The sequence below is a fragment of the Cibotium barometz genome, chromosome 7 (assembly GCF_041138505.1).
Source record: "Cibotium barometz isolate CiBa-2024 chromosome 7, ASM4113850v1, whole genome shotgun sequence".
Lineage (NCBI taxonomy): Eukaryota > Viridiplantae > Streptophyta > Polypodiopsida > Cyatheales > Cibotiaceae > Cibotium > Cibotium barometz.
The window spans coordinates 32,581,820-32,588,789 of NC_141052.1; positions in this window are offsets into that span (position 1 = coordinate 32,581,820).

The following is a 6,970-nucleotide window of genomic DNA, read 5'->3' on the forward strand; positions in this document are numbered from 1 at the left end:
AACACATAGAGGTCCATTATCACTTTGTCAGAGAAAAGGTGCTGGATGGTACAGTTGATCTTCAGTATGTGAAGACTGATGAGCAAGTGGCAGACATCTTTACGAAGCCACTTAGCAAGGAGAAGTTTGAGTACTTCCGGACTATGTTAGGAGTACATGGGATGAGCTTGAGGGGGAGTGTTGAGAGTCTTGATATCCCAAGCTCATCTACATCTTCATCGGCAGTACATCATGAGCTTGAGAGGGGCTATTGAGATTCAAGCTCAATGTCAGTGTGAGCTAGCTATGCTATGTGCTGGCAGATTAGGTAAGAACATGTGTGAGACATAAATGACCGCTTGTCTAGCTGGTCATAGTGTGTGGACATTAGCTAGGGTTAGTAGAGTGTGGACACAACTCATTGTGTGTTGTGTGGATTATGGATTAGTGCATTATGCTTTGTGTGAGAGTGGACATGGTTTCCCTCTATGGTTAGGGTTTGCAATATACATTAGGTTTTGCTCCTGTGTGTGTGTCTCCTCCTCCTCTACCGTTCTTTCAACATATCCGTGGTGGACGAGGCCCCGAGTGGGAGACTCTGCCCTCTGTACAAGAAGTGCTACTTCTGCTACTATAGCACCCCCTGAATTTGTTGTGCTGAGGAGGCAGGGATCTTTCATAGCATCTCAATCAATCACAATGTATGTGTATATCTCAAGATTCTATCATCATCACCATGCTCGACAACATGGTAAAAAAATGACCCAAATCCAGCCAATCTAGGGCTTTCTCCGATGCCCATCCACACCAAACCTCCACACTGGACATCGCGGCTATCCTGGGTATGCCTCTTTCTGAATCTCGTCCTCTCTGGGTTCTACCACATGGCTCCGAGAGGGCATAAATCTCATTCTCTATCTAGCGTTCCCTATCTAAGGGCTGACCCAAATCTCAAAATATCATACACATGCATATCAATCATTCATACGCGTGCATATCAATCATTCATCTCAAAACAAAGCGATCATAACTCATACATATCATCTCACACTTGTCTCTAGTCCATAATATTTCAAGGCATGCATATTCAAAATCAATTTCAAGTATAAAACAAGCTTTTAATTAAAAAAGTCTCTTTATCTTTTAAGTCACACGAAAATCCTTGTTTTTAACATAATCAACTATCATGTTCTAACAAACAAGGTCATCTCTAGTCACTATAGCTAAGTCTTAACTATGCTTATACGTTAGTCCATCCAGTATATATAGATAAGATAGTCAATCTTGATAGCAATTTCTAAGGCAAAGCCTAATAACTGGTCTCTTTGGGAGAGTAATATCTTCCAATCTATCTCGAATTAGAGAAAATTCAAAACTATAGAGTTTTAGGAATTTTAATGCTCTATAAAGCAAATCTCAGTGATGGTTCTCTAAAAATGAGTTGTAAGGTCTCTTTGAGAGTATTCCAAATAGCCAAAGTTGTGTTTTTAGCATGAAACTGTCAAAAACAGCCAAGTGTCCCACTTTGCAATCCAATAACTCAAAAACAAAAGGAATTTTGGCTTTCTAAAGTATCATACACTCTTGTAGATTTTCTTGCCGTCTAAAACTTTCATGTTTATATCAAAATCTGATTCTAAACGTAGGGAAAAATAAACTCTTTGCAAAATAGCCCCTCATGAAGGTTTTACCTAGAATGTAGTCATAAACTAGTTAAATATTCTGTCTTCTATTTCTTTATCTCCAAAAGTGTTTATTCTATGAGTCACATAGACTAAAGCGATCATGTATAATTTATAAAGTCAAGAGTTACTCATCATTAAATGCACCCTATATCGACTCGGATTCTCTTATATATGCACTTATGGATTTATTTATTTAGTATCAAAAGAATATAAAGCAAAATAATAAAAAGAGTATTTGTGTACCTTCCCGATATATTTGCTGATGCCTTGATTGATTGAGAATCCATGTCTACTCTCTAGAAGTTGTGGAAGAATTATTTAAAGATTTGACACGCCTCTCAGATCTACTACTGTCAGGGATGCAACCTATAACATGTATAACTTCACACAGAGTTATTAGAATATAGTTATCTGGGTACTTAAAATTACCAGAATGTGTGCAGTGAACAACCCAACATAAGCGGAATTGCAAAAATCACCTATATGTGAAAGTTGATACCAAAAATAGGCCACGTTTTACTTTTTGATCAAATTTCGATTTGCATGTCTATCTAAACACTTAAAGGCTTCCTTTAAATATACTAACTAATTGAGAACTCGATCTTGAATTTTCACATCATTTTAACACTTAGAATCTTTACTGCTAAAAAACCACTAAAAACCTATTAGAATTCGTTTACTGAAATCTGTAGCATCCAAAACTTAGAATTATCTTTAAACTTGGTTAATCTTGGAGGTATGTTACACTCTCTCCCCGTTAAGAAATCGTCATCCTCAACGATACAAATATCTTATCCTCAATCATTCGATCTTAAGAAATAGTTTTTCTTACTCAACTATTATACTCGATATAGTACTTGAGAAGTCATATGCTTTTGACTTTGAAGAAAACTAGAAATATCTATATGTCTTCCTCTTGAGATTTCTTCAAGTAGCCTTGAAAAGAACGACTTCACAACTTGTTTGTCTAAGATCTTAACTTGATATAATAAGCTCTTAACTTGATTTTTCATTTCTTAGCTATCTTTTGAATAAAATCAACATACTCGGTAATCACTATATCTATTAGAATCTTAATACTATAGCATTCTTTTCTCTTAGTATTGTGTTCTCTTTGAGGCATTACACAAAGTATCTTGATCTTGTAAATCAATCACTATCCATGTCATAAACAAGCTCTCTTGGAATCACAACTTAATAAAGAATAATAAATCTAACAAAAAATATTATCATCGTATTGTATATTAAACTTTAAGGTAATCAATCAATTTGCAAACTCTTATTTTCACTTTGCTTGTATCTTTAGACTTGGTCAAATTTCTTCCTCAAGAGAAGGATCCTCTATATTGCACACCATAATTAGTCATTGTAATATCCATGGACCATGTGGGGAACTAAATATATTCTCTCCTTGCATGGTTCATGGGAGATACATACCCTCGGAATTTTTCTGAGACTACTAGCGTTGATGACAATGGATATCCAACTTACATGCGGAGAGACGATGCTAGTTTCATTCAGGTAAAGGATCATAGGGTGGATAGTCGATGGGTTATTCCATATAACCCTTTTCTGTCTATGAGGTATAAAGACCATATAAACATCGAAGTATGCTCTACTATTACAGGTGTAAAGTATTTATATAAGCATGTATACGAAGGACATGCTAGAGCTACTATAGTGTTGCAAGACTCACACGGGGTTATTGATGAGGTTAGTTAATATTTGGATGCATGGTACATACCTACGTCAGAGGCATGCAAGCACATATACCAATATGATTTGCATGATGAAAAGCCTGATATACAAAGGTTGCATGTCCATCTCCCAATGCACGACAATGTGATATTCAATGAATCAGGATGATTTTCATGATGTGATTAGTTGTGACAAAAACCAAAGAACATCTTTGACTGAATGGTTCAAAGCTAATCAATTATATACGAATGCAAGTAGCCTACTATATGTTGATTTCCCTTGCAAGTGGGTGTGGAATTCAGCTCTTCGCTCATGAACTAAAAGGAAAAGGGAAAATATAATCAGATGTATGTATAATGTTAGTCCGAGTGTAGGTGAGAAATATTATTTACCCATGTATGTTACTTACTGTGTGCAAAGGTTGTAAATCTTTTGAGGTTTTACGAATGGTGAATGGACATTTGTATCCCTATGTTAAGGCTACATGTGAAGCTAGAGGAATGCTAGAGAGCGATGAGGAGTGGTATATGTGTCTCCAAGAAGCTGCATTTCAGAAAACAGGATTCCAGATGCGCCGATTGTTTATCATTATAATGTTTTTTTGTGAGCCTATATCCCCTCGACACCTTTAGAATAAATTCTCCATCGAGCTTTCAAATGATTTTTTCCATTCCTTGCAATAGAGAGGGTGTGAAGATGTTGGTGTTTGTCATTCTATAGCAAAGAACAAAGCTCTGTTGCAAATGCAAGACCTCTTACAACAGTATGGAAAGTGGTTGCATGATTTTGAAGGGTTGCCTATGCCTAATAGATCAAGTGTTGCCAGTGTCAATAATGGTTTGCTGATGGAAGAGATGATGTTTGATTTGGTTCAGGAGGCTGATTTTTTTGTTTTCACGGAAAGGAGTCTGAATAGTTGTCAATCAAAAGCATTTGACACTATCCTTGAGACTGTTTCTTTGAACCAGGGTGGTGTTTTTTTCCTTGATGTACTAGGTGGATCAGGAAAAACCTATCTTTATAATGCCTTGCTGTCACAATTACGTAAAGAGAATCAAGTTGCATTGGCATGTGCATCGTCTGGAATAGCTGCATTGTTACTTTCAAATGGTCGTACAACGCACTTACATTTTAAAATTCCATTGGTGCTCAATGCTTCTAGCACATATGGTATCAAAGCTAATAGCCCATTAGCGGAGGTATTGAAGCTTACAAGGTTAATTATTTAAGATGAGGCTCCAACGATGCATTGGTATATATATGAAGCATTGGACATGCCATTGAAAGACATTATGTAGAGTGATATAGTATTTGGTGGGAAAGTTATGCTCTTTGGTGGGGTGACTTCAGACAAATCTTACCAGTTGTGCCAAAGGGTTCGCGTGAGGACATTGTTGATGCAACGTTATGCCAGTCACATATTTGGAGATATGTGAATGTTCTAAAGCTCATCCAAAACATGCAAGTTAGACAGAGTGCTTATGATTATACAGAAAAAGAATTTGTCAAATAGACATTACAAATTGGAGATGGCTCTATAGGCCATCCAAACAATGAAGGCAAAGTGGTAATACCACCACAAATGTTGATCCATGGGAACTCCATTTTGAGTTTGGTAGAATGGGTATACAAATATCTTCAGAGGGTGGAGGATTATGTATGCTTCTTTAAAGACCGTGCTATACTTGCACCATGAAATCTAGAGGTTAATGAACTAGCCTTAAGTGCATTGCCCGGTCTTGAGAAAGAGAATACCTTAGTGCTGATTTGCTTTCTTCTTCCAAGAATGATGCACTATTGTACCCAATTGAGTACTTGAACAATTTGAACTTGGGTGGTGGTTACCCTCCTCATCACTTGATTCTAAAGATTAATGCTCCTATCATGCTACTTCGCAATTTGGATCCTCGGGGACTTTGTAATGGTACTAGATTGATATGCAAGCAATTTCACTCAAAGTTGATAGAGAAAGAAATCATTACAGGTACAAACATTGGAGACATGGTCTGTATTCCCACGATAACATTCATACCTACTATGCTGCAATTGCCTTTTGACTTGAGAAGGATAAATCCAATCTAATCCCATCCAATCCCATGGGTTAGAACCATTGTAGTGATAAGATCCATTTAGAAATTTGGTTATGTTTTGCCCCAAGTACGAGGGAAAAGAGTTCCCACGCCCCCTAGCTGGCGCTTCAAGCAAACTTCAAGATAGTCCAACACTTACACACGCAATATGAAATTGCCTGTTTCACATTCAGCTGTCTTTAAAACAATCTTTTAATGAAACCATAGTTTCACTGATCATAATCCTCCAAAATATCTAGCTTGAATTCTAATTTCCAATCATTCCTTGACCAGTGTACCTATGGCATCATTGGCAACCAGAACGCTCACCATCTGTTCACTTAGGGTCCTTTTCAATAGTTCGTAGCTTATAATACCCAAAAATATAATCACATAAGAAAAATCCAGATGGACTCTCCGTTGAAGATCAGCAAGATCAACCAACACATCCATATAAAGGAGCCATGGACTAATCCATGAGGACCAGCAAGGCCAATCAACCAAATCCATGCCCGAGTTCAGAAAATAACTCTAACTTGTTGTTCCATTTTCTTCCGCGACGCATGCGTGGGTATCTTCGGCGACCCAGAGCCCGAGCAACGTATGGTCTCAGCACCCTCTAGGCTCCTTTGCAGGTCACCTAGCGCTTCACTCATAGGCCGCTTCCTTGGTCCCTTATCCATCGTACCGGCGGAAGCTCACCATTTAAGTCGGTCGACCTTGCTACGCGAGACGTCCTCCATTGACTCTCCGTCTCAGCTATTACAACTTTATCACTTAGGTCTCCCACGACCTCATTCACAAGATGGTAAAAATGCTTCCCCAACATTCTCGACATAAAAAAGTCATTTAAAAATACGTTTCATAAATACAATTTCTAACAAACTCTCATCTTCATTGTTCCACATCATTTCTCCTTTTTCCACATTCTTCTATATCAATTCACATTGCTTATTCCACATCCAGTCATATGTATTCCCATCATCCTTCATCCAATCACATCATATTACATCTCATCACATCTATCCTCATCACATCACGTCACATCCATCCATATCACATCTTATCCATTCACATCTGTCCAGGTCCACATCACATCTATCCACCTCACAACATATCCAGATCGCATCTCATCGATTCATATCACATCACATCCATCTACATTCATTCAGATCCACATCACATCCACATATCATCAGATCACATTTATATCTATTTACATCACTTCACATCCATTCACATCTACCCAAATCCACATGACATCACATCTCGTCTATCCACATCATATCTCATCCATTCATATCTAATGAGATCCATATCACATCTCATCCATTCACATCTCAACACATCACATTCACATCTCACCACATCCATTCATATATCATCACATCACATTCACATCTTCATCGCATCCATTCACATCTCATCACACCCATTCACATCTCATCACATCCACTCACATCCACTCACATCTCATCACATCCATTCACATCTCATCACTCACATTCACATCCATTTACATCACATCACATTCATTCA